Below are 27,174 nucleotides of genomic sequence, written 5' to 3' on the forward strand. Positions count from 1 at the left end.
GGACCGAAGTTCAGCAACATCTGGCAGCCCAAAGGTCCCCGACACCAGCACTACTGAAATAAATGAGAGCAACATGGGCTCACTACTGCAGTTAAGACAATGGCCTCACCTCCTTGTCCCTCTCTACACTGCCCAACCCAAGCTTCTTGAGTTCTCTTGGTTCTATTCCCATTTCCTTGTGGAGGAAGAAAAGATAGCAGTTAACTATTAGAGATCAAGGTTCACACAGGTGTCTATTTACTTTACGCTTTCTCTTTCGCTAACCCTTCCTCCAAGGAGCTCACATTCTACCTCACCCCAGCAGCCTTGTGAGGTTACCGTAGTTCAGGCTGAGATATGTCTGTGAACATCCACTGATGATGTGCTGTGATCCTTCAATAGGGGAAATAATAACCTTTTATTTAGACTAGAAAGGGTTCCCAGTCTTCCTTAAAATATTCTAAATTTGTATGTTTTAACAGTGCCATCCCTTTTGCCATCTCTGCAATATGCCAAGATTTTCATCAGGTGATCATATCAAAGGATATTGCGAGTTGGACCCACCCGTACCTGGAGATGCCAGAAATTGAACCCAGGTCCTTCTAAATGCTAAGCATGTGCTCTGCCCACTGAGCTACAGCTTTCCTTTATGGTGGACAACTACCAGGACACCCGGGGACCTGACCAATAATCTCTCCTGCCTAAGTAAAGTTAGGGTCAAACGGCACTTCCCACAACCAGGGGAAAAACAAAGGGCCAGGGTTGTCAGGGATGCAGGTCAGCACAAAGAAGAAAGGCCAGTTGGCAGTGCTCAACTTTTTATTCAAGGAAATAAACATACAGCTCAGTGACACTTCCCAGTATGTCTTGCCCCTGTGGAGTAGTTGTCAGGACTGATGGTCCCTGCCTTCTAAGGCTCCTCCTCTCCCAAGCAGTCATAGAGGCCTTTCTGACTAAGTCTAGGAAGAACTTTCTGACAGTAAGAGCTGTTAGGCTGTGGAACAGATTCTCTCGAAGGGTGGTGGACTCTCCTTCCTTGGAGGTTTTGAAGCAGAAGTTAGATGGCCACCTGTCATGGATGTTTTAGCTGAGATTCCTGCATCGCAGGAGGGTTGGACTAGATGACCCTCAGGGTCCCTTCCAACTCTGCAATTCTATGATTCTGTGGATGATGCCATTGTGGCTACTCCTAGACTGCCCTTGAAGTCCATATTGATCATGTCGGTGCTCCTTTAGTCCAGGTATGGGAGCCTCAGGTGAAGGGCTTAAATGTGGCTCTCCAGAATCTCTTTTCTGGCCCTCGGGACTCTTTTCAGGTGACACCTTGCCCTCATGCACAGTTCTTCCCAGGCCACACTCCTCACTAGACTGACTATTCATCCTTTTTCATTGATCCTGGACTTGCAATGTCCCTGAGCAGTCACTCTCCAGTCTCCATCAGCAGGTTCATCTTCAAAATGCTTTATTTGCCTTTTCAGCAATTTTTAAACTTACCTGTCTTTCTCTCCTTCCAAGGCAACCTGAGCCCATATGAAATTAGAAGGAATGGCTTTGTCCTCTCCTTGTCTTCTATGCTTTCCCCCCCTCCACATGCACATTTCCAGCTTCAGCAACAAAAACCCCAACTTTCCCTTCATGAAATGACTTCTCTAGTTGCCTTTTAAAAGAAAAGCCTTCTATTTTCCCTACTCATCTTCCCTCTTCTTTAAGCGGACTTCATATCCATGTGCCCTTTCATGTGCTTCCACTTTTCATCCTTCATTTATCTTCATTTTCTCTTGGCTTTTCCATTTGATTTTCTTGATTCTCTTTAAAATCTCCATCTTGGTATTTTTCTGAGTTTTCAATTTAAACTTTGCTTGGCTAAACTTTCTAAAGGTCCATCATCTGTCTACAATTTACTGTCCCTGTGTTATTAGGATTAAGTCTTCTTTGATCTTCTATTTTCCTTCAGTTTCCTTTTAATTTAAAATTCAATGCCCTGTTAACACTTTTTAGGGACAGATACCTGATTAAGATATATGTGCACAGTATTTTAAATCAACCACCGCAGAGATCACAGGTAAAAATTACCTGTGCCCCTTTTTAAAGTTGTAAATAATGAATTTCAGAAGAGTGAAATCCCTTCATTTAGTCTATAAAAAAATCCCAATAGTTTTGAAAAGCAATATAACTTAAGCTGGTTTCAGTTGCCTTTTCAACCTGTTTCATCTTCCTAGCCTCCCTCTCCTAAACCCTCTGCCCCTTAACTCCTTCAGCTCTGACCAGTGAGAGGGCTAACACCAGTATTATAGCCAGGGACAGGCTCACTCACTGGAATGCGGCTCGCTTCCTCCACCACCTGTCATAATGACCCATAAAAAAGTCCCTTACAGCATTAATACAGTGGGTGTAAATATCTTTATTTTTGACAGGGGGTCACTTCAGGGCTTTGATGGGAAATGAGTATTTTCATCCCAAATTAAAACATTCTGGAAATACAACGGAACTTAATTTGTAATCCACCCAAATCTCAGGGATTACAAACTACAGGAACATGACCTGCACAGGAGAATAAGGGAAAGACTATGGGAAGAGGGGCTGGCTTGGATCTCAGTGGCCCCCATTGAATTCTGTGGAGCAAAGTAAATGGGCTATACAGTTGGAAAAGTAATATGGGGTACAGCTGGAAAGGACAGCAGTTGCTTCTCACTCCTATGTATAGAGAACATTCTATGATAGAATGAATGAAGCCTGGGTGCTTGTTTTTAAAAAAGTTGGCTTAAAAAGAAAGAACGTGGTGGTTAATTTTAAATCATTGCTCCTGTTTGTAGCATAATGGCCGTCTTTCCCTTGAAAATTGCTTTGTTGAAATATAATACCTGGGTGGTGGAGGGGAAAGGTTTGGAGGACGCCATTGAGCAACCGTCTCTCCTGCCTGTTCCCATAAGCACACTTATTTTAGTCAAGCAAGCAATATTCTCAGAGAATATGCCTGAGTGGTTCAAGGAACAGATTTAGAAGTGATGAAAAGGAAGATATAATTTAAGCTAGTCCCCCTTCTTGGAACTGAAGGCCTCAACATAATTAGCAGTGATGATTGAAAGCAAAGCCCTATATGGACATTCTGTTTGCTTTCAGAGATCACTGCAGTTCAGGTTATGCTGACTGGGAAAAGGTTTGAACTCAACCAGTGAATGCATTTTAAAGCCACGAGACGGTGCCTCCTGCTTGTTTGGTAGGAGTTCCCTCAAGAAAAAGTTGTCTCGACTCCTGTGCCTTTTAATAGTTGGACAGATTTTCTCTCCCCTACATAGAAAGCCTTACCAATCAGAATGCCTTCTTCCGTTCTACTATTAAGGAACACAGTCCTCTGCATTTCATCCTAGCGCATTGGTTTAAAATGTAAAGTATAGCATTGCCGACATACGGCCTTCAACAGCCCAGCTTTTCCATTCTGACTTGGTGGGTATGCAGCCTAACCCATCTGTAGCACAAAAGATGTAGATTTTCCCAATCCGGAATCATTCATGCTCATCCTCAACATGCTGCTTTCAATTTAGAGTGTTTCTAGATCCTGCTGTTCATGAGGTTGGATGTGCCTACTTGTTATGTGTTTGAAAGCCCTCCTCTTCTTTAGGATATCCACATATTTCCCTCCCTGCACATGGTCCAAGTGAACGAAGAAGGAAGTGGTGCTTGTAATCTTGATATACCGTATTTTTCGCTCTATAGGACGCACTTTTTCCCCTCCAAAAATTAAGGGGAAATGTGTGCGCATCCTATGGAGCAAATGCAGGCTCCTTGGCTTCAGCGATAGCAACGCGAAGCCTCTAAAGTGCAGAGGGAGCACTCCCTCCATGCTCTGGAGGTTTTGTGTTGCTTTCGCTGAAGCCTGGAGAGCGATAGGGGTCAGTGCGCACCGACCCCTCTTGCCCTCCAGGCTTCAGGGATAGCCGCCTGAAGCCTGTGGAGCGCAGCGCGAGTTCCCACTGCGCTCTGCAGGCTTCAGGTTCCTTTCGCTAAAGCCGGGAGAGCAAGACTCTCCTGGCTTCAGCAGAGAGGGAGAGCTGTGCAGCGCCCCTTCAGCCAAGCAGGAGGAGAAATGGAAGGGGCTCCGTTTCTCCAGCTGCTTCGCTGAAGGGGCGCTGAGCAGAGAGGGGGAGAATGTTTTTTTCTTGTTCTCCCCCTCTAAAACAAGGTGCGTCCTATGGTCGGGTGCGTCGTATAGAGCGAAAAATACGGTACACCAATTCACAACATCATTGGGCAGATGTGGATATGCACACCCACACTCAAATTGACAGGACTGCCGACAACTGCAGGGGAATAAAAAAATCAATCTGCAATGAGATTTCAATGAGCTTTCAATTTTGGAATGAAATGAGTGTTTTCACTGTACTATACATTTAAAGGTGTTCAAAACACATTCCTCCAAAAACAATTCCCACCACTCTTAATCTTGGGGCGGTGGGTTCGAGCCCCACGTTGGGCAAAATATTCCTGCATTGCAAGCGGTTGGACTAGATGACCCTTATGGTCCCTTCCAACTCTATGATTATAATCCTTAACAAACTACAGTGGTACCTCGGGTTAAGTACTTAATTCGTTCCGGAGGTTCGTTCTTAACCTGAAACTGTTCTTAACCTGAAGCACCACTTTAGCTAATGGGGCCTCCTGCTGCTGCTGCGCCGCTGGAGCACGATTTCTGTTCTCATCCTGAAGCAAAGTTCTTAACCCGAGGTACTATTTCTGGGTTAGCGAAGTCTGTAACCTGAAGCGTATGTAACCTGAAGCGTATGTAACCCGAGGTACCACTGTACAGTGCCCAGAATTCCTTGAGGGAAATAATGTGCTTTGAAGGCACAGGGCAGGTATCACTTAATGAGTCGCATCAGCAGAAGACCTGCACTAGGAGTAGCCACAATGGCATCATTAATAGAATTTTAGGATTGCAGAGTTGGAAGGGACCCTGAGGGTCATCTAGTCCAACCCCCTGCAAGTCAGGAATCTTTTGCCCAACGTGAGGCTCAAAACCACAACTCAGAGATTAAGAGTCTCATGCTCTGCTGACTGAGCTATTTGCCCTGGCATTCCCTTGACCTAGATGATAGAGAGGGCATCACTTCGGTCCCACTAGTACAGCTGTGTGACTTCACCCCTGGAGGTGCACTCCATTGTCTCTTGAGACAGGAGGATGCCAACAACTCTCAGAAGCCTTGACAAATTACAGTTCCCAGGATTCCTTGAGGGAAGCCATGACTATAATGGTAAAGGGACCCCTGACCATTAGGTCCAGTCGTGATCGACTCTGGGGTTGTGGCGCTCATCTCGCTTTATTGGCCGAGGGAGCCGGCGTACAGCTTCCGGGTCATGTGGCCAGCATGACTAAGCCACTTCTGGCGAACCAGAGTAGCACAGGGAAACGCCGTTTACCTTCCCACTGGAGCGGTACCTTCTGATCGGCAAGTCCTAGGCTCTGTGGTTTAACCCACAGCGCCACCTGTGTCCCTTGACTATAATGGTATGATACTGCTTTAAGTGTACAGTGCAGGTGGAGCTTCAGTTGGATACAACTCTTGAGTTTATTCATTTGGTTTGCTCACATGACATTTATGCGGCATATTTAAATCACCAAGATGGTAGGCTGGTCACTTATGCCAACTCATTTGCAATGCGAGGCTGGCGCTCGACTGGGGCTACCTTAGCAAGTTCTAAGGAGCAACACATTTTCTGTCTGTAGTCTTGAAGTCAAAATGCAGAGGCATAGTTGTGTTGAAGAAAAACAGCAGAGAACGTTGTGGTACTTTCAAGACGAAAACAAATGCATCTATGCAACTCGTCTGCCCAGTTTGGTCTGGTGTCCATCTGCTTTCAGTTGGGGGGGGGGGAGAGAAAGAAGGTGAGAAAGAAAGCTGTGGCTGGCTACAAAGAAACAATTCCTATTTTTTTCCTATTTCCTATTCAAGCATCAGCTTGAGAGTCCCATGGACTGCAAGAAGATCAAACGTATCCATTCTTAAGGAAATCAGCCCTGAGTGCTCACTGGAAGGACAGATCATGAAGCTGAGGCTCCAATACTTTGGCCAGCTCATGAGAAGAGAAGACTCCCTGGAAAAGACCCTGATGTTGGGGAAGATGGAGGGCACAAGGAGAAGGGGATGACAGAGGACGAGATGGTTGGACAGTGTTCTCGAAGCTACCAGCATGAGTCTGACCAAACTGCGGGAGGCAGTGGAAGACAGAAGTGCCTGGCGTGCTCTGGTCCAGGGGGTCACGAAGAGTCGGACACGACTAAACGACTCAACAACAACAAGCATCAGCTGGGAGCAGGGGTGCCAACTTGAATAAAATATTGGGGAGCCCAGGTAACTGATCACATGACACGGCACATGCACACCCTTTGACTGGCAACGCCCATCAACTTGGGAGGATGCGACAGCCCCCTCAAATATTTCATTGGGCGGTGGGCTGAACAGACCTCGGCCCCTAGGCTGGGAGTGGTTTTAATGAACACAGCTCTCTCAATCCTGAGTGAGGACGGATTTGGCAGGGGGACATGGGAACGGCTGCCTCAGTAACAACTCCAACGCAAATAATCATCAGTGTGATCTGAGCTTGCAAATGCACCCAAGAGTTGTTACGATGAATGGCTCACACACTGATATAAACGGATCTCTTTATCCCTCCTCCTCTCTCCTTCCTCTCTTTCCCTGCCTAATGAGCAAACAGTTTGCTGCAGTACACCGGTAGGATTTCCTCTCTTCTCCCCTTCCCCATGGGAGTCTGCTGAGTGCTGCTGAACTGAGACAGTTGTGTATATATTATTCATGCCTCTCTGAAACGCAAAAGTAGGTGAGCGCTTGCACAGAACACATAAATACCACAAAGCGTTCCCCTTTTCGTGAAGACAGGAATGGAAGAGATTCTTGGGGAAATGCCTGGGCAGCACATTATTCTCTTGCTGTCTGCAGCAAAAGCAAAGCCCATAAGAAAAAACCTTTCGTCCTCATGCCCAACTTAAGCACAGATTGAATTGTATTTTTTCCTGTTCATCCTGTCTCACTCCCCCCACCCCATTTCCTTTCCTACTGTTTTCACCCACTGTGGCAATTCAGCTCAGAAGTTCCTCAGGGCACACAAACACACTCACCTTGTTGTTGTTGTTGTTGTTTAGTCGTTTCTGACTCTTCGTGACCCCATGGACCAGAGCACACCAGGCACTTCTGTCTTCCACTGCCTCCCGCAGTTTGGTCAAACTCATGCTGGTAGCTTCGAGAACACTGTCCAACCATCTCGTCCTCTGTCGTCCCCTTCTCTTTGTGCCCTCCATCTTCCCCAACATCAGGGTCTTTTCCAGGGAGTCTTCTCTTCTCACGAGGTGGCCAAAGTATTGGAGTCTCAGCTTCACCTCTCAATAAAGTACCATATGCATGGAAGGCGCTGAGTCAACTGGTAGATTTATTAGCTTGTTCATTATTTAAATAATAATTTTAATACAATTCATTGATAAATGGTGGTTAGTGACTACTATTGCAACAAACTGCATGAATTATTACCCTGAGTTGCAGGTACAAATACACACACGAGGGAGATTGTAACGAGCAGTAGACATTCACACAAAAACACAATATCAAAGGTTAATTCATCTGTGTGTCTTCCAGTACAACATATGTTGTCATCTGCCAACAATGCCTGTTATGGTGCCCAAACTCCACCACTTGAGGTAGTTATCTCACAAGAGGGCCTCCTCTGCAAATCAGTACAGTGGTACCTCGGGTTACATACGCTTCAGGTTACAGACGCTTCAGGTTACAGACTCCGCTAACCCAGTAATAGTACCTTGGGTTAAGAACTTTACCTCAGGATAAGAACAGAAATCATGCAGCGGCAGTGGGAGGCCCCACTAGCTAAAGTGGTGCTTCAGGTTAAGAACAGTTTCAGGTTAAGAACGGACCTCCGGAACAAATTAAGTACTTAACCTGAGGTACCACTGTACTATGAGAAAGTCAACTATAATCAGAACAGTAAGTCTAGATTTGCGGCTATTTATTCCCTGCCCCCTCAGCATATTTAGCAGTACTGTTTCCTTGTAGTGGGGCTGTAGTGGTAGCACAGTGAGCCTTTTCTCTCAAACACACTAAGGTGTAGTTAAGGCAAGAGTTTCAGTTGGCAGTTATTTTAAGTGCTGCAAGTATGCATTGAGTTGGGAAATAACCGTTAAAGCCCAAGCGAGGGAAGTGATGTAGCCCAGGGCCAGGGCATGCTGAGAAACATTCCACGCCAACCGAAAAAGGATTATTGCATGTGAATCCAGCCCTGAGACTATAGGCAGAAGTTGATTCTCACAGCCAGGTTGACTTACAGCCAATCCTATGAATGTTTATTCATTTCAGTGGGACATTTTTCCCAAGTGAGTGTGCACAGGATTATGGTCTTAGGCAAGGGTCAGCAAGGTTTATCTTGCCTGGGCCAGATCGGTGCCCATGATTTTCAGCGTCTGTGCGCAGATGCGATTTCCGGCACCACAGAAGTGAATCCCTGCACTGAGCTGATTTAGCACAGCATGCAAGCAGGTGGCTTGGTTCAGGGGGCGGTTCGTGGGCCAGTCAAACGACCGCTGTGGGCCACTTCCGGCCCATGGGCCTTAGGTTGCTGACCCCCTGGTCTTAGGTATTCATTATATTTCTATCCAACTCTTCCCTCAAGGAACTCAGTTTCTTCATGTCAAGCAGAGACATCACTGAGCTTCTTTGATACTGCAGCTCAGAGCGGAACTCGACCTCAGAGGCCAGGTTAAAGTGGGCTCAGTTCCCAACAAACACCTGTTAAAAGGAGAAAAAAATTGTGTGCGGGGAGATATTTGGGGTCCTATGTAAAGAATCCTATGTAAAGAGTCCTATGTAAAGAATAGGGACGCGGGTGGTGCTGTGGTCTAAGCCACAGAGCCTAGGACTTATCGATCAGAAGGTCGGCGGTTCGAATCCCCACGACGGGGTAAGCTCCCGTTCCTCGGTCCCTGCTCCTGCCAACCTAGCAGTTCGAAAGCATGTCAAGTGCAAGTAGATAAATAGGTACCGCTCCGGCGGGAAGGTAAATGGTGTTTCCGTGCGCTGCTCTGGTTCGCCAGAAGCGGCTTAGTCATGCTGGCCACATGTCCCAGAAGCTGTACGCCAGCTCCCTCGGCCAATAAAGCGAGATGAGCACCGCAACCCCAGAGTTGGCCACGACTGGACATAATGGTCAGGGGTCCCTTTACCCTTTTTATGTAAAGAATCAGAATGCAAAGACACCATAAAGCATTACATTTGGCTTACTGAGTGACCTGACTGCCCCTTTGAACTAAGAGCAAAGGAAGGCATTACATTTTAAGTGTGCTCGAAGTGGTACACACATTCCGAAATATCTTTCCAGAGCGCTGAACATGTGTTTAGACCAGTGGTGTAGCATGGGTTGCCAGCGACTGGGGCTGCACGGGGAAGGGGAGCAGGAGTGAGGGAAACAGAATATGAATGCACATTCAACTGCCTAATGGCATCTGCATCACCCAGGAGATGGCAGCTGCAGAGATAAGAAAAGAAGAGTAATTTTGTTGTCTGGAGAGGTCACTTCCTGGTTTGCATGGAGAAGCCGTTTTCAACGGAGCCCAGCGTGCAGCTGCGTTGAGGCAGCACCGGGTGTTGAAATATTGCGCCCCTAACAATTTTGCACCAGGAGCAACTGCCCGTGGGTCCCCCCACGCTGTGCCACTGGTTCAGACTCAATAGTGTACGTAAGTTGCTACAACTGCCATCAGCCTTAGATGTCAAATGCTCTCCAAGATTGACTGATGCCACAGTTGTAGCTATAGCACCTCCTATAGCTTTAGCCACTCTTGAGATCAGTTTTCAGATTGAAATTAAAGTGACATTCTGCATATGAAGCATAGTGGGTGGCCAGCTGAGACCTGTGTTCCAGATAGATAAATCTTGACTCCTATATACTTTTGGCCCAGAGGCAGTCGCTACGCATTTCTGGGCATGTTGCCGCTTGCAACACCACTGATGGCTAATATTTAAACAGTTCCTGCGGTTTAGTCTAGTTCAGCTGGGTGTTGCCTGAAAAGCATTCTGTTATAACTTCGCTTGCTGCTGAGATATGATTAATCGGTCACTTGGGTGGTGAGTTTAAACCGGATTCCGTGACTGGCTCTTGGAACTTGGAGGAAGAAAAAAAACCTTTGACCACGGCAAAAGCAAAACGGAAAGCAGTTCTGTAATTGCAGCCTACAGATATCTGCAGCAATAAATGATTTCCTCTGTCAGTTTGGCCAAACCCTTGCTGGACAAAACTGAAGCGGCTCTCCGGAGAGCACAGACGCACTTGGACTAAACATACGGGGGGACCCATTAAATACTATTTTATGCTCCCATTTCCTGAATCAGGAAAATGGTCAGGAAGCAGCAATTCATAGGGACAGTTCCCCTAGTAAGGAGAAAGCCCTGGAGAGTTATGGTACCTCCCAGGGAAGGAAGCCTTAAAGTGGACAGCCCACCCAGGACACTACGCAAAAACTTTATTGCCTCTCTTAAAAAATAAAGAACAGCAACAGAAGCCTCCAGTGTTATGTAGAAACTGAGCTATGTAATGGCAGTATCCTCATAGTGCTTTTTGCATATACAAGCCGATCAGGCAGGCACCTACAGCAGTGTATCTTTCTCCACCAGGGGAGCATATGAAAATCTCAGAGCAAGGAGGGTGTGTGTGTGAATGTTTCCATATATATATATATATATATATATATATATATATGTAAAAGGTAAAGGGACCCCTGACCATTAGGTCCAGTCGTGACCGACTCTGGGGTTGCGGCGCTCATCTCGCTTTATTGGCCAAGGGAGCTGGCGAACAGCTTCCGGGTCATGTGGCCAGCATGACTAAGCCGCTTCTGGCAAACCAGAGCAGTGCACAGAAACGCCATTTACCTTCCCACCACAGTGGTACCTATTTATCTACTTGCACTTTGATGTGCTTTCGAACTACTAGGTTGGCAGGAGCAGGAACCGAGCAATGGGAGCTCACCCCGTCGCGGGGATTCGAACCGCCGACCTTCTGATCATCAAGTCCTAGGCTATATAAAACAAGTACATTCGTACCTTGGAAGTCAAATGGAATCCATTCCGGAAGTCCGTTTGACTTACAAAATGTTTGGAAACCAAAGTGCAGCTCCCGATTGGCTGCAGGAACTCTGGCAGCCAATTGGAAGCCGTGGAAACCCCGTCAAATGTTCTAGTTCCAAAGAACGTTCGCAAACCAGTTCACTCACTCACCCAACCACACCAGCCACTACTGAGTCTTAATTTTGTGATGTGCCCTTAAAACACACAAGCACACAATTTCCCAAGCATACTATAATGAATGGAAATGTAAAAATAACTTCAGAAATATATCACAAACACCATGGCCGGAATGTAGCAGTGGAGATACCTGTATTAATAAATATTTGCGTGGACACCCGGGAAGAATGGCAGATGAAGTTGATGGACTATATGGAATTGGCGGAAATGACTGGCAGAATCCAAGACCATGGAGAAGATTGGAAAAATTTAAAGATTATTTACAGAAATATTGTAAAATTAATGAGCTTTGGAAAAATGGTGGAATGAAGTTATATGGCTTTGGCAGAAATGTTATAAGGAACTAGGTACAGACAGATTGTTAATGTATTAAAGGGGAAAAAACTAGGTTAGAATATGTTAAGATTAATTACAGGACAGAAAACAGAGGAAGATGGAAAGGAATTGCTGAAACAGTTAATTGAAGTGGAATACAAAAAGGGAGGCGTGAGGAAGTCAATGAAACAAGTGAATGAAAGCTAAGATTGAAAATATTGGAAGTGTTTTTAATGGTTTTTATTTTGTTTTGTTAATTCAATGTTCTATGTAGTGTTTTTGTTTTTGTTTTTGTATTGTATTATATTGATTTGTTTAATTCTTTTTCTTTCTTTTTTGTAATCTTTAAATTCTTAATGAATATTATTTAAAAATAAATAAATAAATAAATATTTGCGTGGAAGAGAGCACTTGAGCAAGTGTACCCGAGTTCATGTGAAAAAGCCAGCTACAGCCCATGTCTACCAAATTTCTTGCTTTCTTTCTCTTTAGAGTTCTTTACTTGGAGATTCAGACACCGGGCAGTACAATCCACTGCACTGAACCAAGTGAGGTGCAAGCTATTTCACAAGACCGCCATGAATGGCAAGTTTTACCCTGTGCTCATTACTGGTCTTTGCCAAACCAGTTCCAACTTGTTCCAGGGCAATCTCAATCTCTGGCACTTGAAGACACTGGAAGACTGTTTCCAGGGTCAATATGACATTAATGAGCCTATAGCAAGAATGAATTTGGCATCACATCAAATTGATTCCATAAAATATTGAAATGAAAGCCGAAAGCCAAAACAACTCATAAGTGCAGCATCATGCTTTGCAAATGGCACATTCAAGTGAGAACTACAAACTGTGTGGTTTGAGGAAAGTTTCAGTGATGGGATCCCATATCTTGAAATGAGAATTCTTCTCAAAGAAGAATAAAATTAAACTGTCAGAGGTTTTATTGGCAGATGTCTTTTTCATTGCACATTCATGATTATTTGTCCTCAAGATGGTATCAGGATGGTTACGAGGGATCTGATTTTCAATATTGTTTCCGCCTGCAAGTTTTTGGGTGGACAAATTTGCATGTAGATTTGTCATGTAGATATGCTTCAGCTCTACTTCCGGCTTGCTTAATTAAGAGCTTCCAATTAAGGATTCCATCTCAACAGCACATTTCACCACACAGATTGCACAAACGCATTTAGCCAACTACGATAAACATATGGGACTTAGGCTGTGCACACGCTATCCCTTCAAAGTACTTTCCCCCACTTCAAAGAATGGGCAGAGTGACAATTACCAGAAACTACAGTACCCAGAATTCTTTGAGGAGGGCTTTGAAGGTGCTTTAAAGGCACAGTGCGTATGCAGCCATAGATTACTATATGGTTGATGTGAGCAAGCTTGTCACAAAATCACATTTGCATGTTTGAAAAGAAATCAGGTAAGAGCAGGTCAAATTTCTGGGCAGCACCCATAAAAAACCAGTGATGTTGCTCACTTCACACTAGGGCGGTCAATCAAATTGACAAAGACCGTTTGTCAGCAGCTTCTCCTACCTTGAAACCAGCTGTTTTGTTTCAGCTACGCAGGGTGTATTGGATGAGATATGCCTGGAGAGACTTTTTTGAAATTTTCTTTCCCCTTTGAACAGCTGATCCACATGCCACACCACAAAATGCCCTTGAAAAATCCCACCAGTTCTCTCAAAGCAGAGTATCATGTGGTATTATATGGGGGGGGGGCAGAACCAAGCTATCTGAGACATGATTTGTCGGTTAGTGAAGTATTTTTATTTATTTACTTGATTTGGGGGACAGATCTGTTCCACTTCCCAGTGGGGAGGAGTTGCGGTGGACCGCGTGGCCACCCACTCTCCATCGGGGGCAGGGGACTTTGTCCCCCGTTGCCTGGGGGATCCCGGCCACGTTACAGCCCGGCCAGCCAATCCGCTGGCTGGGGTGGGTGTGTGGCCAGGGCCCGTTTAAATGGAAAGAGCCAGAGGACGTCCTCTCTGGCTCGCTTCCTCAATCACCCGCCCTCCCTCCCTATTTTGCAGGTTAGGCAATGCCCTTGCTATGGACTTCGGTTGGTCGCCTTGGTTGTCCGAGGGGCCTGGTAGGAATTTTTCCACTTGGCAAATTGGCACTGGCCACTTGGTTTTCGCCTACCTCGTAGCAATCGTCACAACTTTGTTAAGGTTGCGGTTAGGCAATGTTTGACCTTGTGTGGGGGAGGTGAGGTGTGGCCATCACCTGCCCCTCCATGCTTAAGGGTATTCCGTTAAAGGAATCTGGGGATGTTGATCTAGTCTGAAGCTGGGCTGGGGGCTAGGGCCTTGACAAGACCCCGACAGGAACACCAGGGAGAGCTTGAGTTGGTTTGCATCAACAGGGCTCCCCCTACCGGTGGCTTAACCTTACTGGACTTCCTGCACAATGGGCAGGAGTCAGATATAGTCAGGTCCAATCAATGCCTAAGCCAATACCGCTCACATTCTGCAATTCAATAAAGTTGTGGCCAAAAATTTGCCCAATAACATAAACCTAATATCTGTGTCCTTGTGTGAGTTATTTCTGACGAGGGGGTGGCTGTAGGGTCTTGACACGCAACTGCCCCCCTGCACCCCATGGCTATGTGCATGTGTGTGTGCAAGAGAGGGGGGGTGCTATTGAGGTTTGAAAGTCTAACACCCACCCACCCCTTTTGTGTGCCAATATCGTTGTGTGGTTCTCTTTAACCTGGACGGATGCTGCATCAACATGGAAGAAGCCCTCGCTTAACAATCCAAGTCAATATACTGTATGTTTACTTGGAAGTAAGTTTCACTGTGTTCAGTGGGATTAAACCCATGTTAGCATCCACAGTAGTTTTCCCAGTAGTGATGTATGGAAGTGAGAGCTGGACCATAAAGAAGGCTGATCGCCGAAGAATGGATGCTTTTGAATTATGGTGCTGGAGTAGACTTTTGAGAGTCCCATGGACTGCAAGAAGATCAAACCTATCCATTCTGAAGGAAATCAGCCCTGAGTGCTCACTGGAAGGACAGATCCTGAAGCTGAGACTCCAATACTTTGGCCGCCTCATGAGAAGAGAAGACTCCCTGGAAAAGACCCTGATGTTGGGAAATATGGAGGGCACAAGGAGAAGGGGATGACAGAGGACAAGTGTTCTTGAAGCTACCAGCATGAATTTGACCAAACTGCGGGAGGCAGTGGAAGACAGAAATGCCTGGCGTGCTCTAGTCCATGGTAGCGAGAGATTCCAGCAGAGATTCATGGAGGGTTTCTTTTGCTTTGCTTAATTTGCAAATATACAATCAGAGGATAGTGTGTGGAGGAAAAGTACTCTCTTACGAATGGATAGCACAGCTGCTAATCCTGCATCAGATTTGCAGAGATTTAAGAATGTATGCACACTGTACCAGTTCCAGAAACACAGTTTCAGTCACTTTGAGTAACAAACTGGGTCTCACACTAAAATTCTAAGTGCACACTTTCCCCTTCCTTCTCTCCCTCTATCACACAAAGAGCAGATTTTAGAACCTGACAACTTTAGAAAGCTGTTTTCCTTTTTTTTTCCCTTTTTAAAAAGAGAGAGTTTCTGGCTCTCAAGGTTGCAAACCCATGCTTGGAAGGATGCGTGTTTGTGACATCTGCTAAAACCGCAGCAGCCGAAGGAGAAGCTGCAGAAGATTATTGGGGGGGGGGGGCTAAATCCCTCCTCCCTCTATCAGAATCGACTATGCAAAATAATTTACAGAGATGTGCTCACTTTGCGCAGCATATACAGGCTTTCAGAAGTCAACCTTTTCCAGTGCACAAATCCAGTGTCATGTGGGCAGTTACTAAAGCTCCATGCTTGCTGCTTGCTTGAACAAATGCTGCAATGCAGTATAATGGACTACATGGAACTGGCGGAAATGACTGGCAGAATCCGAGACCAGGGAGAAGAGTCGGTGGAAGAAGATTGGAAGAAATTTAAAGTTTATTTACAGAAACATAGTAAAATTAAGGAATGTTAGAAGGAGGCTGGAATGAAGTTATGTGGCTTTAGCAGAAATATTATAAAGGACTAAGTAAAAATATATATTTTTTTAATAAATATTTAATAATAAATATTTATTAAAGTTTTTAAATATAAATGCACAAACAATAAACAATCTTACTTCTGTCACAAACATAATTTCATCACTTCTTTGGACTCCCTCGCGTCTCCCGCTCCCATTTACATCGTTAAAAGTTTTTTCCAAACAAATTATCAACTTGTTTACAATCTCATGTCCATTCAGGACTAAGTAAAAATAGACTGTTAATGGATGAAAGGAGGAAAGGTAAAGTTACATTATATTAAGATAAATTATAGGATAAAAATTGGGAAGGATGGAAAGGATTTGTTGAAATAGCTAACCGAACTAGAATACAAAAAAGGGAGGTGCGAGGAGGTCAAGAAAACAAGCAAATGAAAGATAAGTTATGGGAAGGTTTGCTGTTTTTTTTTTTTAAAAAAAAAAATATTTGTTTCTATTTTTCTATTTTTCTGTTTTTTTACAAGTTTGTGTTTAACTTGGTGTGTTTTATTTTTCTTTTTGTAACCTTTAAAACCTTAATAAATATTATTTAAAAAAACCAACAACGCTGTAAGGCAGCAGTGACTGGGCAGCAGCAGTGCAAGTCACATGACCAATGTATGTGCCCATGCGGTGACTGCTGGAGTTCATGGCCTGGGCTGCCTGCAACTCTGCCGGCTTGTTTGGGGAGGGGCTTTTCCTAATGAAATGTCTGTGATGCACTCGGAGACTATAACTAGGTAAGACAGCCAAGGCCAGTAACGAGCAAGCAGGGCCGGTGCCAGCTGCTGTGATACCCCCTGCCCTCCAGCAGCTGCTGCTGCCTGAATTCAACCACCTCATTTGGCCTATTCAAAAAACCAGAACAACAACAACAACCCACCCACCAAACCACTTCTCTTTTTTCCAGCCCACGACATGCCAAAGGCGACAATAAGAGTTGTGGTGTGTGCTCACTCCCTTCTAAACTGGGACTGGTGATCTCATTTCTTGCAGTGTCTCATTATTATGGAGCTCAGCCAAGCTATTCCCATCTATACTTTGTCCCGGGCTTTCAAAGGACTGCTAAAATTGGTGTTTTGCCACTGAAATTGCAGATCCACCAGTAAAATGACCTCAGGGCTGTTGTGTTGATCCTTTGCAAAAAACAAACAAACACAGCATGGCCTAATAAAACCAAAGCACCAGGTTTGGAGGGGTAGGGGAGCCCAGCTGTTTTGACTGATGTCTATAGATGAGATTAAACAGCTTTGAGATTACTTTATTCATCCCTATCCACGGTTGACCCACTCTGTTTTGTATTTCGCCATTCCCAAAGGGAGAAGGGAACATTTATAAGTGCAAGCTAAAAACACTGCACACTTAATAAAGAGATAAAAATTAAAGCATTTATTTAATCCTGTTGCAAACTGGATGGGTTTTCAGCTCCAGATGGTGTCCGTGACAACACAGAGCGGAGTGGAGTGGGGTGTTATTCAACGAGGAGCAAAGGAAAGAGAGAGGTGGGCGAGACACATTCCTTTCTGTACCCTGACTCATTCCCAAACTTCTTAACAACTTCCACCATTCTCTCTACATTTCAGAGGCCTGTACCTCAGGCAGAACAATAAGAATCTCAAGTGGAGAAATACTTGCCTGCAAAGCAGAGTTTGGAGGGCCACCTTTCATGGATGCTTTAGTTTAGATTCCTGCATTTTAGGGGGGTGGACTAGATGACCCTGGGGTCCCTTTTAGGGGGGTGGACTAGATGACCCTGGGGACACACTTACCACCCTCCCTGCACAGTCAGATTTCCTGAACCCAGGGGATATTGTGGGCCAGCTGTTCCTGAAGAAAGTGCCCCCAAACAAAGACTTGTGGCAGGACTTGAATTTGCAGTTTGGGGCAGGGGAGGAAGGAGGCTGGCCCAGGGACGGCAAGAGTAAAAAAAGATGAAGGCGATCCGTGGTGTGCCAGTGGCAAATCAGATTTGATGCTGGAATTGTGTCTTGAGGCCCTTTATGCAGCTTCGGAGACTGATTTGGCACTGGAGTGTGAGTTTGGAGCCTCTGGTCCACTGCCAGACGGGAGACCAAAGAGAAATCGAAGGGTTTTACGAAGACTAAACCTGCTGACCAGCTTGTACCAAGGCCTTTGTGAAACCCCCAAAACAAAAATAATAATTTATTATGTATAACCAGCCCATCTGGCTGGAGTTCCCCAGCCACTCTGGGCAGCTTCCCCAAAAATATTAAAATACTGTAATACATCAAATATTAAAAGCTACCCTAAACAGGGCTGCCTTCAGATGTCTTCTAAAAGTCTGGTAGTTGTTTATCTCTTTGACATCTGGTAGGAGGGCGTTCCACAGGGAGGGCACCACTACCGAGAAGGCCCTCTGCCTGGTTCCCTGTAACTTGGCTTCTCACAGTGTGGGAACTGCCAGAAGGCCCTCGGCGCTGGACCTCAGTGTCCAGGTAGAACGATGGGGGTGGAGACGCTCCTTCAGGTATACTGGACCGAGGCCGTTTAGGGCTTTAAAGGTCAGCACCGACACTTTGAATTGTGCTCGGAAACGTACTGGGAGCCAATGCAGATCTCTCAGGACCGGTGTTAAGTGGTCTCGGCAGCTGCTCCCAGTCACCAGTCCAGCTGCCACATTCTGGATTAATTGCAGTTTCCGGGTGACCTTCAAAGAGAGCCCCACGTAGAGTGCATTGCAGTAGTCCAAGCGGGAGATAACCAGAGCATGCACCACTCTGGCGAGGCAGTCCGCAGGCAGATAGGGTCTCAGCCTACGTACCAGATGGAGCTGGTAAACAGCTGCCCTGGACACAGATTTTATTCTATGATTCTAATTCAATGGGAGGTTTTAGCCTTCTTTAAGCATTTTAAATTCACTTCCGTGGAGGGCCTATGGGATCATATGTCATGTGCCACCCCTGCCTCCTCCACCCTGACCTTCCTGCATTGGGCAGAAAAGTCTGAAGGGAGATTCTGAGCGAGCTTGGCTGGACACACTTACCACCCTCCCTGCACAGTCAGATTTCCTGAACCCAGGGGATATTGTGGGCCAGCTGTTCCTGAAGAAAGTGCCCCCAAACAAAGACTTGTGGCAGGACTTGAATTTGCAGTTTGGGCCAGGGCAGGAAGGAGGCTGGCCCAGGGACAGCAAGAGTAAAAAAAGATGAAGGGGATATGTGGTGTGCCAGTGGGAAATCAGATCTGATCCTGGAATTGTGTCTTGAGGCCCTTTGTGCAGCTTCGGAGACTGATTTGGCACTGGAGTGTGAGTTTGGAGCCTCTGGTCCACAGCCAGATGGGAGACCAAAATCGAAGGGCTCCACGAAGACTAAACCTGCTGACCAACTTGTACTGAGGCTTTTGTGAAACCCCAAAACAGAAAGCCATGCAGGGAACTCTAAGTGGCTTTGGATGATGTATAGGCCAAATGCCAAATACTGTTTAATGTTGTAATTTCTTGTGGATTCCCCATTTCCCCAGAGCTGAAGGTCTAAAGACAGCTCTTCAGAAATGCAACACTAGCAGTTTCAGCTAAGTCAGCTAGAAGCCCTTCTTCCTCCCTCCTACGTCCCCATACCTCTTCTCCTTCCTCCTCCTCCTCTTTCCTTCTCCCCCTCTGTCCATTTAAATTTGCAAAATTGCTGCTTCTCACACACATGCCCAGCAGTGCACACATCCAAGACTCCACCCATCAGGTTAATTGTCCACTGGGCGGGTGGGCATCTAGACCCATTAAATAAGCATCAAATTTCTTTTGTCAAAGGCCCTGACCACCCATTCACAGTGATGAAGCGAGCCAAACACAGAACAATATCTGTAATAAATGCTTCATTGTACTATTGAACATAATTCCAGTGATGCCTCAATTCAAGGCAGACATTGACAAATTGGAAAGAGTTTGGAGAGAGAGAAAAGGACAATTCAAAGTCTAGAAGGGGAGCCAGCTGGAGAATCGAATGAAGGAATCGGGTGTAATTTGCCTTTGGTAAAACGAACGGCACACTGAGGTTAGGGAACACGTTGCAGTTGAACAATATTCGAAGCCTGAAATAAGAGGGGGGAAATGTTGACCATAACTACTGAGGTCAGGCCAAGGAACAATGACTTTCTAATTAAAATAATACAGTTTGAAATTGTTAGGCAAAACTTAGCTGTGTTCAGTTCAGCAGCTGAGTGGAAAGGTGGCAAGATAATTTCTTTTGAGTTGGAGAGTTCCAGGACGCTCTGGTTTAATGGTAGTGTACACACCAAACATTTAAAGCACACAGACACACACATCCCACTAAGTCCAGGGAACTGCGATTTGTTAAGGGTGATAGAAATTGTAGCTCTGTGAAAGCTAAACTATAGCACCCAGATTTTTGTGTGTGCAGGGGGGACTCACAGGGCAGTTTACATGCGTGAACTAAGCCAATGATTTCTATGAATAAAATTATTTGCACTACATGGAGATGTGGGTGGCGCTATGGGTTAAACCACAGAGCCTAGGACTTGCCAATCAGAAGGTCGGCAGTTCGAATCCCCGCAATGGGGTGAGCAACCGTTGCTCAGTCCCTGCTCCTGCCAACCTAGCAGTTCAGAAGCACGCAGTGCAAGTAGATAAATAGGTACCACTCCAGTGGGAAGGTAAACGGCGTTTCCGTGCGCTGCTCTGGTTTGCCAGAAGTGGCTCAGTCATGCTGGCCACATGACCCGGAAGCTGTACGCCGGCTCCCTCGGCCAATAAAATGAGATGAGTGCCGCAACCCCAGATTCGGTCACAACCGGACCTAGTGGTCAGGGGTCCCTTTACCTTTACCTTACATGTTGCAAGTGCCTGCACAATCAGAAGTTTACTAAACTTAGCATTATTACACTCCTATTTTCAGAATGTGAAGAAAACAAGAGAGAAGCCATTCTCAAGTAATACAATGGGTATTGGGAGGTTTCAAACTCAGGGTCTTCTCTCAGATTTCTTATATACGCCACTTGCTCTTCCTCTCCTCCCACTGCTCTACCTCTGTGCTTTTTTTAAAATATAATTTTTATTAGGTTTTTTTTAGCATATCATTATCAACAGTAATTAAACATACTTTTACATCTTGTTCAAATTTTTGACTTCCATCAATCCTGTCTGAAAATTTTCCAATGTAATCTCTCAGTATGCATTTCTTATCTTCCCTATTACATTTCAAACTCATAACCAATATCTCTATCTTTTTCTACTTTGTAAGACTTCGTATATTTCTCCTTACAAAACTTCTTGTAGTCCTACTAGCGTAATATGTTGATTACAGTTGCTCTTCAAATAATTCATATACTTCTTCCAATCTTCTGTAAATCTCTGGTCCCGCAGGTTTCAAATCCTTCCTGTTATTTTGTCCAATTCTGCATAGTCCATTAATTTCGTCTGCCATTCTTCTTTCGTCGGAATTTCTTCTTGTTTCCATTTCTGGGCTAACAATACTCTTGCTGCAGTTGTTGCATATAAAAACAATTTAACATCTTGCCTATTAATGTCCTGACCTATAATACCAAGTAAAAATGCTTCTGGTTTTTTTTTGTTTTAAAAAATGTATATTTCAACGTATACATCTACCTCTATGCTTTTAGCCCACCAGGTTTTGTACTTCTGGTCATCTCCTATTCAGCTCTGAAGTGGGCTTAGCTACCCACCCCTGCAGATCCTCCATCTACAGAGCCTATGTGTTAGGTTTTAATCCAACTCAGACTGATATATTCCTTCTCACAGAAGCCAGGCTGGGAACATTTTGTTGCTGTCAAGCTTTGTTCCTTGATCAAGCCGGAACTTGGAATGTTAATGGACATTCCTCAGCATCTCTCTGACTCAACCAATCAGCATCCAAAGTTTCCCTGGCACAGAGGAAATGCAATATAGATTTCTGAGATGATTATATAACTCTCCAGTATTACTGTAGATCATTGCAGGCCTGTACCAGGAACTAAGCTGGCTCCAAATGCAAAAGAAATGTAGAAAGCTGAAGCCAGCCAAGTTTGTGGCGTAAGAGTACCGTGCAGAGCCAAGTTTAATCAAGGGATTACGGTAACAAAGTCATCGCTCGGCCGATAGAAAAAGTACAAACTGGGTTACTATTTCATTCCCAGACTTCTAGTGTCATCCTATGCACAAGAGAAAAAGACGGTCAGATCCCTGCAGAATTTGTGACCCACCTAACTAACACACTTCTAATATGGCAGGCCACCAGCGACACAATAAATCTATTTCGACAGTGGAATTTGCTGCCAAGGAGTGTGGTGGAGTCTCCTTCTTTGGAGGTCTTTAAGCAGAGGCTTGACAACCATATGTCAGGAGTGCTCTGATGGTGTTTCCTGCTTGGCAGAGGGTTGGACTCGATGGCCCTTGTGGTCTCTTCCAACTCTATGATTCTATGATTCTATTTTTGCAGTCTGCTTGAGATTATAAAACAAAATAAATCAAGAGGGTTATCAAACACTTGACAAGGCACAATGCATGGTTTAGGGCAGAGACCGGCAACCTGTTGATCAACTCCCATCAGCACCAATCAACATGGCTTATAGTCTGTTGCTGGCAGTTATAGTCAATGGAACTTACCCCCAGGTAAGTGTGTGTATAGGCCTGTAGCTAGAGTGAGCACTTGCTACTCCTCTATTTCCTTCACTTGCAAACTCAGCTTCTGAGTAGCCCCAAGGGTTCCACTCCCCATTAAAATTCTGCCCCATGACAAAACAAATTCCCATGCAAACCAAAACATAGCGATGTCTATAAATTATGCAAAGGGAAAAGATCTGCATTGTTAAAAATTTTGCCTGTATATTTACAGATGCGTTCGTCTACTCCTACTCAAGGAGGAGAGCAAAGAGGTGGGGCAGGGAGTACACCACCCAGAACTCCACCCTAGGGCAGCGTTTCCCAACCTTGGGTCTCCAGCTGGTTTTGGACTACAACTCCCATCATCCCTAGCTAGCAAGACCAGTGGTAAGGGATGATGGGAACTGTAGTCCAAAAACAGCTGGAGACCCAAGGTTGGGAAACACTGCCCTAGGGCAACGTGCAACATACTCAGCCACAGTTTCTGCTTCTGATGCTTTGATAGTCTTCAAAGCATGTCAGAGATGCCTACTTGCACAGCTACAATGGATAGGAAATAATGCTTACTTTTCCTTAATTATTTTTGTGGGGTGGGTAGAGGGAGACAAAGCTGAGATTCACAGCTTGCTACAATCTGCACTCAGTACTATATCAACTTGTGTGGAATCACAGAATAGTCAGCCTTCAGGCAGCTCCTCCTTCCTCACTGCCTCAGTTCTCTTCTTGTAACAGCAGCAGCACAGCTGCAGTTTCCTAGTTAAGGACCTGCTCTCTCCTGCAGCATTGCAAGCAACAGATGACATTTCTGGATGCTGTTGAAGCTCAGTGGAAGTCTCGCCCATGGGCCATCTCCTAGTAGCCCTGTTCAGGGAAGTTTTTAATCTGTGATATTTTAGTGTATTTCTGGTTTTTATGGAAGCCGCCCAGAGTGGCTGGGGAAACCCAGCCAGATGGGCAGGGTACAAATAATAAATTATTATTATTATTATTATTATTATTATTATTATTATTATTATTATAGTAGAGGGGCTAGATTTTTTAAAAAACACAAAAACAGGATTTTTCAGCAGGTGTTGCTTGCTTGACAAACTACACCTGCTGAAACTCCCCTTTCTATACCATTGTTAAAGTGGTAGGAGTCCTACTCTTTTTTCCTTTTATCTGACCACAGACATCACTGATTGTATGGGGCTTGCTTTTTGAGCACAGCCAATGCTTCTCTTGCAAAAATGCTTCTCTTAGAAATCCCCTTTGGGGAAGACTCTGTAATCCAAGTCCACCTGGTCTGGCAGAGAAAGCTGCTTCCATCTCTGGCCAGGAACCTTCCCCCTTGGAAGCGCATATGCAAAGTTTCCTGAGCCAGTCTAGGAAGGAAAAAGTGCCCAATGCACTCTGCACCACCTGTACATTAGCATTTCCTTTACCTTCCAGGATGCCCAACACGGAAAGGAGGAAGTAGTGGTGAGTCTCTGGAGGAGTTAAGAATGCAAAATACTGAGCAGTTCTCTGTGTACCCACTAGGTTTCACTGACTACATCACAAAACTCAAGAAGCGTGGCAAGAGCATGAGTGGATGTTTGTGTCTCTCTGCTTTTCAATCTAACCCACAGTGGCAAAACAAGAGAGTAGGGAAGAACAGAGAAAACTGTGGAGGATAAACAGCTGCCTTCTCTCCCCCATCAGATGGAGACTAGGGCTGCAATCTGACCCATTTAGCTGGGAGTAAGTCCCATGGATGCGGGTGGCACTGTGGGTTAAACCACAGATCCTAGGACTTGCCGATCAAAAGGTTGGTGGTTTGAATCTCTGCGACGGAGTGAGCTCCCGTTGCTCGGTCCCTGCTCCTGCCAACCTAGCAGTTCAAAAGCACCTCAAAGTGCAAGTAGATAAATAGGTACCACTCTGGTGGGAAGGTAAACGGCATTTCCGTGTGCTGCTCTGGTTCGCCAGAAGCGGCTTAGTCACGCTGGCCACATGACCCGGAAGCTGTACGCCAGCTCCCTTGGCCAGTAAAGCGAGATGAGCGCCGCAACCCCAGAGTCGGACATGACTGGACCTAATGGTCAGGGGTCCCTTTACCTTTACTAAGTCCCATGGAAATCAATGTAACCCGAGTAGAAATGCCTGGGCTTGGGGACTGGTAAGTTGAATAAATACAATCACAGATCTTTCAACATGCTGAAATATCTTTCCCACCTTTTCCTTAAACCTAAAATACCCCCCTTGTCGCTTGTGTTATACAAAAGTTCATGTTACACGACCTCAGTTAACCCTGATGGAGGAATGACGACAGGGCAGCTTCCCAGAACCAGATGACATCAACGTGCTTCTCGAGAAATCTCAGTCAGGAATTCTGTTACATCAACCTCATCTTAGTGTAAGTCACTGAAGCGTGGGTTTTTCATCAGTATAACATGAAAAAGCTTGCTTGGAACAGTCACTGAATAACTGTACGGAGGTCAGCGTTCAGAGGCACCCTTTCACAGCGGCACTCTAGGAGTGTTCCACACAAGAACTTTCTTCTGCTCAGCTTCCCATTTTCAAGTTAGTATCTGCCTGAGCAAGCCCAAGTGGGGAAATCTGCCAGGGAGTAGATCAATGCGTTGGCAATATGCCCATGTAAATCCCACCACATGCAAACCCTGTATGGCAAGGGGTGGCAGAAGCCGTTGCTGGGAAAAAGAAAACAAGCAAAGACATACAGAAGAAACACATCCCCATTGCAGCCCTGCCCATAGCAGCCAGTCCAGATGCAGGTCCCAGCATGTATAGCCATGCCATCTACAATACACACACCTGCCAGGCACCCAAACAGCACCATAAACACACATCGCAGCAGCACCCCGACTGCAGAGAAATCACTAAATTTTACTGTGGCTGTAGGCACCTGCCCTCACTTAACCATAGCTGTCAACTTACAGATGTGAAAATAAGGGATCAGCAGCCTCGGAAATAAGGGATCAGCAGCCAAAATAAGGGATTTTCAGAGCACAGGTATGTTCAACTTCTGAGCCCCTCCGAGCCAAAGGCAGAAAGTCCAGCCAGCAGCCAAACGAAGCCTCAAGCGGTGGTTCCCACAGCGCAGCAACCTGGCAAAGGGGATGCAGCAAGGAAAACCACCGTCACCTCTCCGCTGGGAAGCGCTGAGCAAAGGCGAGTCCCTAGGCAACGTGGCCGATTTGATCGGCACAAGGCATGCAAGCTCCACCCCCCAGTCGTTCTTAGACTCCTTATTGGGTGAGCAATGCAGCCAAGCAACACAGCTGGAGCCTCCCTCCTCCCTGGCCGGCAGGGAGGGAGGGAGAGGAGCTGCTTCCTTTGAAACCCGGGAAATTTAAGGGACATCATCAAGAAGGGACAGCAGCGGGACATGGCGCTGGGATAAGGGGCTTTCCCGCCAAATAAGGGACGGTTGACAGCTATGCACTTAACGTACAACATCAGAGAGGTCAATGCAAACAGAAGAAAATGAAATTTCACAGCTATGGCAGAACCGATTACACCACAACAGGGAGAGGAGGAGAGCACAGCCCCAAAGTTGCTCCTATCTTTCACTGCATGCTCCATAAAGCACCTACAGAGATATGGTAAGGAGCGGCCGAGCTGCCAGGAGAGGGGATGCAAAGTAGCATGCAAGGTGCCAATGAGCAGATACACCAGGCATGAAGAAAGCAGGCAACACCACACCTGCTGGTACAAGGTTTGGGCATGGAAGATGCCAAGGGGAGGGCCCTGCAGGGGTTGTGGCAGCTTCTGCCCCCAGCACCATGGTTTCCCCTTCATACCACCACTGTCCCATCATACCACCATCACTCTTGGGAACTGGGGTGACTGTTTTCCATACCATTCCTTCCCACGCATAGGTCGCAACCCAGCCAAGAGTGTCAAGGTCCAGGAGCCCAGGTATTGCAGATGCCCACTCAGGAATGCGACTCCTCAGCCCTAGAGGGGACCAATGGGTCCACTGAGATGCTTTGAATATCCACTTGGCAGGAAGACTGCTTGCCCCACAGACAAACACTGGAGCAAAGGGGGTGGGAAGCAGACATATCCCTTTCATGCTCATCCATGGTTGGCAGCTTCACCAAAGCACCTGGGCAGATCCCAGTATCAAGCCAGGGCAGGGAGCTGTCCAGCATGCCAGCCTGAAGACACAGCCGAATGGGAGCAGGCAGTAAAGCACATACTCTGTCAAGAGGGGAAATGCTATGTTCATGTAGGGGCACAGCTGCCCTACTGCAGCAAGGAACTTTCTCCCCCTAACTCCTCCCAGCTGGCAGATCTGGTGGTTTGGATTTGCTCTGTTCCTTCCATTAATACTGGCTTGTGTTTTTGGAGAGCACTTTTGTTTTAAGGCTTCACTTCTTGGTAACTGGCACGCATTCAGATTTAATTGATGTTCTTTGGATGCCTACCAAATCTTTGTTTATGTTGATCTGCTGCTACGTTTCAGGCTACATATACAGCAGGCAGCCCTGGAGTGTAGCAATGCCAGTAGCTTGTGCCTGCACAAATTAGTCTATGTCCCGCCTCCGTTCAATAAGTGCATTTAAGGACAAATCAAACACAGCAACAGGGGGGTGCTGCTCTTGTTCTTCCACTGTAAGCTACTTAAGTCATTTCAGTTGACTTTTCACACTTCGGGAAGCAGAATGCTTTTTGTGTGTGTTCACCCAACTATGTTCCATTCACTCAATGGGTGGGAAACTGGATCTGGCCTGAGGGTTGCATCCAGATCTAGCCCACCTTCCATGAGTCGTTTTCGACAGGGGAGCAGGGCCACTCACCTGTCATTCACCTAAAAGCTTAAGAAGAGACTGCAGGATCAGGCCAAAGGCCCATCTAGTCCAGCATCCTGGGATAGTTCAGTCAGTAAAGCAGGAAGATTCTTAATCTCAGGGCTGGACTAGATGATCCTCGTTGTCCCTTCCACCTCTA

The 27,174-nt window shown here is 45.8% G+C and overlaps 1 protein-coding gene across 1 annotated transcript in view; it reads left to right on the forward strand.

The window, feature by feature from the left end:
- The window catches only part of LOC309332051 (low-density lipoprotein receptor-related protein 2-like), a 218,584-nt gene that overhangs the window by 91,957 nt on the left and 99,453 nt on the right, over window positions 1-27,174 (forward strand). The gene's annotated exons all lie outside the window — the stretch shown is intronic.

The sequence above is a fragment of the Podarcis erhardii genome, assembly GCF_964252035.2.
Source record: "Podarcis erhardii genome assembly, chromosome: 17".
Classification (NCBI taxonomy): Eukaryota; Metazoa; Chordata; class Lepidosauria; order Squamata; family Lacertidae; genus Podarcis; species Podarcis erhardii.